This window comes from Adiantum capillus-veneris, chromosome 8 (assembly GCF_014529385.1).
Source record: "Adiantum capillus-veneris isolate H3 chromosome 8, ASM1452938v2, whole genome shotgun sequence".
Classification (NCBI taxonomy): Eukaryota; Viridiplantae; Streptophyta; class Polypodiopsida; order Polypodiales; family Pteridaceae; genus Adiantum; species Adiantum capillus-veneris.
In genome coordinates, this window is record NC_140938.1 from 16,414,724 (window position 1) to 16,420,723 (window position 6,000).

Consider the following 6,000-nt stretch of genomic DNA (forward strand, 5'->3'; position numbering starts at 1 on the left):
TCTAGTTGCTTGTTAACTCCCTCTGCTGAATTGCACAACACCCATAAATGAATCCAAACTACAAATGACATACTTTGTCCACATATGACTATCGTGTCACTATTCCATCCATGTCATTCTAGAAGAGTCACCTGCAACAGCTGGAAGCTCAGAATCCACATATCCATCATTATAAGTAGGCATCTCATTAACTTTGACAATCTCTCTAATCTAATTAAGGAAGAAAAACAATCAACTCTGTTTAGGCAATGCTAGGATCATTTCTATTACACTTGTGATAGGTTTTGAGGATTCATTTGGATCTAACTCTAAGGGGATAGTAGCCTCAGAGCTACCAACACCAAGATTGTTTTCTCAAACTTTGTAGAACTAACAGTATTTGTGATCAAGCAAACACCCTTCTTCCCAGTGCTTGTTGGAAACGCCTCTAACTTCACCTGCCCACCGGCCAGGGTCAAAGGATGAAGGCTAAACATTGATGTGTCTAGTGCAAAATGACTTCTAATATTAGTAGTGGAAAGTTCATTATGTCTTTTATCAGACATAATGACAAGATTTTGTGATTTAGAAGGGCCAAAAATAGTAATATGACTAGACATTGTGAAGAATACTCTTAAAGAAACAGTTTGTAGGACAATGCTTTGTTATATTTCAAAGAAGGCTAACAAACTCATATTATTTTAAAAACCTTTATTTTTGGCCCATCTATGCATCACATTGAAGACTCAAAATGGTGAGTAAAGAATGTTTTTTCAATTTTGAGAACTGAAATTCTTCTGAAGAGGATTCTCTGATTATTGAGGTTTTATTATATTATCTTTTTTGATTGCCAAAATAAGACCTTCTAGTATATCTTAAGATTTTAAAAATTCTAATATACATATTCAAATTCAATTATCCTTTTGGTAGTTCCAAATAGTACTCATATCCAATTAACAGAAAGTTCCACTGTCTGTTAACATTAATTATAAAGATTTTTCAATGAAATTAAAAGGAGGTTTAAATGAGAAATTTAGAGATGGTGACAAGAGAATTTTCCTTCAAACATTGAGGGCCGTGTTACCGAGTGCAAGATGGATTAGGTAGCTACAGTTTTTCTTATTGTAGCCTTGCCATAGGATATGTATAGAGTGGACATAGGTGCTTGATATATGTATTCATGATATGTATGCATCGGGAGATGCAATGATTCTTAACTCTTCTTGTCGAGATACTAGTAGATACTTCTTATTCTGGTGATTTATCGAGATTTTATTCCTCGTACAAGGAAAATTCTACCAAAATTTTGTCATGGTTTTTATGGCTATAAGTGGTTGAACATCGCTTTATCTCGCCGTTCATTCTCTTGGCTTTTATTAGGTTTGTAGATTGAGATTTTTCTCAATTTACAATTGAAACTCTACCAAACTTGGATTGACATTTTACACAATTTATAGTTAAAACTCTATCAAACTTTTTTCATGATTATTCTTGCCATTTAGTGGCATTATGGCTTCTTCTTCAGATAGTGCTTTGCTTAACATTGAAAAGTTTGATGGAAACAACTTTTCTTATTGGAAGAAGAAAATCATGAATGTCTTGGTTCAAAGGAAGAAGGTTGAGCCATAAACTTTCAAGATGTCAAACCAAAGAACATGGATGTGGAAGAATGGGAAGAGCTAGATGAGCTAGCTAAGTCTACCATTCAATTTTTATTGTCTAAGATTGTGTACTACAATGTGGAAGATGTTGAAGGAGGTGCTTATGCATTATGGCAACTTTTGTGTTTCAAAGATATTTTTTGAGTGTTCTATAATTTCATTCTTGTTATGAGATTGGGCACCCTCGTGGTGTATGTGGTTAACTACAATTGGAATACTTGGCATGTAATGGTTAATTACTATGCTATTTTTCCTAATAGTGAGTTGATGTTGTGTAGATTAGAACTCTGGGAGTTGAGAAGAAGGCACCAAAAATAAATAAATTTCTTGACCATTTTTATTTTCGTAGTGTTATAATTAATCCTACCAATAAGTCAGTATGGCTCTTGTAACATTTAATGGCCTAGTAGCTTGTGTGTAGCGGAAATTAGCATGAACATAGTGAGCATTTTATAAGAATAGATTCCTAATGAGCTTAGCAAGAGTGCTTAGGTGGAGAGAGCAACAAAAAGCATAACACCTAGTTAGATAGGTCTGAACAATACTTCAAAAGAGAGAGAAATTAAGCTATTGACAACAGTTGAGGACTTGATTTACATGGAGCCGGTCCCCCCTCCAAAAGGCTTTGTATTATAGGTTTCTCCCATCAAGAGAGACATTTTACAATACAATTCTTTGTGTTTCTTCAATACTAGCTAGTGCAATGAAGATGGAAGCTTCAAGCACTAAGCAAAACACTTATAAAACACAACATGAATTCCCTCACGGTCTCAGACCCAAGACCTCACACACCTTCAAAGATGGTGAGAGCTAGCGGGGTATGAGAGTAGATTGAGAGGAAGAAGGAGTAGTCTTACAAGAAAGATGTACATCTCCTCACATAATCACTCATATTAGCATAGCATAGATTAGTAATTAGCAAGGTAAAGGCAATGAGCATGCATTGAAGCTTGGCTCTTGGTTGGATTTGCATCACAAAGCCAAGAGTTGTTGGTGTAGGCCTCCCTTCTCACAAGCTTGGAGTAGGTGATAAGCTTTCCATTAAAGCTTGAGAAGAAGAGAGAGAGTTTTCTTGCTTCACACATGAGCTTGTGTGTGTGTGTGTGTTTGTGTGTGTGTGTGTGTGTGTGTGTGTGTGTGTGTGTGTGTGTGTGTGTGTGTGTGTGTTAATGACTTGAGAAATTCAGCCCCCTCTCTCTCTCTTGGTCGACCCCTCTTGCATTTTACTCATGCTGACACCCCATTGCACCTCTCCCAGCTTAGCCAATGAAAATTAAGCAGCATAAGTGATAGCCTTCTGACATGTTTCCCCCTTTCCCCTTTTGTGAAAGATTTGGTTAATTAATTAATGCAACTAAACTCTCATTGGACCCCTTTGTTTCCTGGCCAATAAGAATCAGGCAAGCCATTGGGCTGTTGAATGCTCATTGGACCCCTTGGGAGACTGTCCAATAGTCTTCTAGAGAGCTTCTTTCTTATTGGTTCTTTTATTAAGTGCTTTTAAATTAATTAAACTAGATTTACTCTAGCCTGATTTTCATTGGTCCACCTCCATGGCCATCCGATAGGATTTGAGTACATCTTGTGGGCATTTGTCCCTCATTCCCTTTGTGTAAAGGAAGCTTGTGAGTGTGTGTTTGTTTGTTTCTCTCTCATCCTCTACTTCCAGAGCTCGCCCCCTCCTATGTAGGACTCATTGAAGACTTTTGTACACACAAAACATCCAATTTTCCTAAGCTTTGACCTTTGGACACAACCTTTGAATTTTGGAACCTTAGCATTTTGGAAGTCTTAATGGGCTGAACCTTAGGGTCTTTAGAACCCATTGTTGCACATTGCTCTTTTGCAGATGGTCCCCCCTTTGGATCCCTATTTTCCCTCCTTTGGATCCCTACTGTGGCCGGTCTGCCAGCTTAACCAATATTCTAGCTTTTTCTCCCCTTGCACTTCCCTATATTAAATGTTCAGTTTAACATGAGAAAATAAGTTAGGAGAATTAGATATTAGTTATTATGACATTACCTCTCTCTTGAAATCATGGTCGTCCTCAACTATGGAGTAGAGAAGATAAAGCCTATTTATTAGTCCTTTTTCTAGCGGGTAGAGGATCCCTATGTTACCCTACGACATCGTTCGAAAATGGATGACTAATCCATTTGGCGCTTGAGAGCATAAGCTGCTGCAAGCATGTCTGCACATTAGTCCTATCAATCTTCTAGAGTAGAGTGACAAGCTCTACTTGGTGTTTGGGAGACATCGTCTCCGCAAACTTGATTCTAAGCATGCATACTACTTCACATTTGTGCACAATAAAGAAAAAGAAATTCTTATAAGACAAAAACTTTGTTCATCTTAAACATTTGTACATTTGCTCACTCTAGGGAAGCATTGTAAGCATTGACAAGGTTTAGGTTATCCTTTAATTGTATGGCTTGCATCCATCTAGCATCTTCAAAAGGATAATTCTTAAACTTAATAAGATATTGTTGGATAGTCTTACCGCCTTTTAGTACCTTGTCTTCATGTCGATGGAGAATGGACTCGGGCTATAGCACCTCTTCTTGGTCCTCGATCTCCGGTGGGTCTTCAATAGTTGGTTCTTGAGGTGGCTCTCCTTTGTAAGGCTTTAGTAGGCTCACATGGAAAGCATTGTGTATGAGCCAATGGTTGGGCAACTTGAGTTGATAGGCCATCTCATTGATTGGTCCAAGAATCTAGAAGGGACCATAGTACCTTTTTGCTAACTTAGCATAGTACTTTTGGTGTCCCATAGGATTCTTGCCCGTCGTGTGCCTTAATCGAGCCTTGGGAAATTTAAGTCAGACCCAATCATTTTCTTTAAAGGCTTGGGTTGTGCTGTGCTTATCAGCAGCAACCTTCTACCTTTGCTGTGAGATAGAGATAGCATCCTTAAACTTTTGGAAAGATTCTTGTATGTCTCGGCTATACTCGTCTGTAGGCAGCGAAGATCTTCTGGTATACCTTAAGTAGCATGGGACTTTTTGATCTTCCCTCAATTACCTCAAAATGTGATTTTTCCATGGAAGTATGTACAGTGTTGTTGTAAGCATACTCCACTAAGGGTAAGTACTTCTCCCATTGGGATCTTTGATCTACTTCCGTTACATAGGCTTTTAGTAGATCAAGAATTGTTAGGTTAGCTATTTCACTTTGGCCATCCGTTTGCGGGTGATAGGCCAAAGAGAAGTTTAGCCATGTCTGTAAATTCTCAAAGAGACCCTTCCAAAAATTACAGGTCATTCTAGGATCTCTATCCGACACTATGGACTTTGGCAAGCCATGGTACTTGAAGATTTGTGATAAGAAGAGGGTTGCCATTTGATGGGCTTTGATAGTATTTTTGACAGGTATAAAATGAGCTTGTTTACTAAAACTTTCTACTATCATCCATATTCCTGTATTCCCATGGATAGACTTAGGCAATCCAAAGACAAAATCCATGGATAGGCTCTCCCATGGTGAATTAGGGATTGGCAAAGGTTGAAGAAATCCAAGTTGCTTGCCTCTATCAAAATTCGTCTTTTGGCATACCACATATTTAGAAACATACTCTTGTATGTTTGCTTTCATGGTAGGCCAATAGAAATATGTTTCAATCCCCTTTAGGGTAGACCGAATCCCTCTAGGGCCCGCATAAGGAGGAGCATGAGATTCATACATTACTTTCTCACGTAGTGAGTTAGTAACGCATAGTCTATTGCCATAGATAAGATAACCATCTTGTAAAGTAAATGGTTCCTCTTTCTTCCCTAATGCAAGGGCTGAAATCACATCTCTAAAATCGGGATCAATAGCATACTCATCTATCATAGAAGATAGATCATTGTGAGTTGCTATGGAAACCAAGTTCAGTCTCGGCCGTCTTGAGAGTGCATCGGCTACTTGATTATGCTTGCCAGCAATGTGAGCAATATGAAAATGAAATTGCGAAAGGAAATTTGCCCACCTCCTTTGTTTGTCGAAGAGCTTGGTCTGCGTCATGAAGTAATTAAGACTTTGGTGATCCGTTCGCAAAATGAAAGGAGTCCCCAATAAATAGTACTTCCATGAGTCTAAGGCATGCAGAGCTGCGAGGAGTTCCTTTTCATATATGCCTAGAGCTTGCTCAACATGGTGGAGCCTTCGACTTTCATAGTCTATGGCATGTCCTTCTTGGAGCAAAATAGCTCCAAGGCAATCACCACAAGCGTCACATTGGACCTCAAATGGCTCTGAGAGATTTGGTAGTGTAAGCACAGCTTGAGAGATAAGCTTTTTGAAAGCATTGTTCTCCTTGGCAGACCATGTATACCTAACGTTTTTCTTTGTTAGGTCATGTAATGGTCTTACAATATGTGAG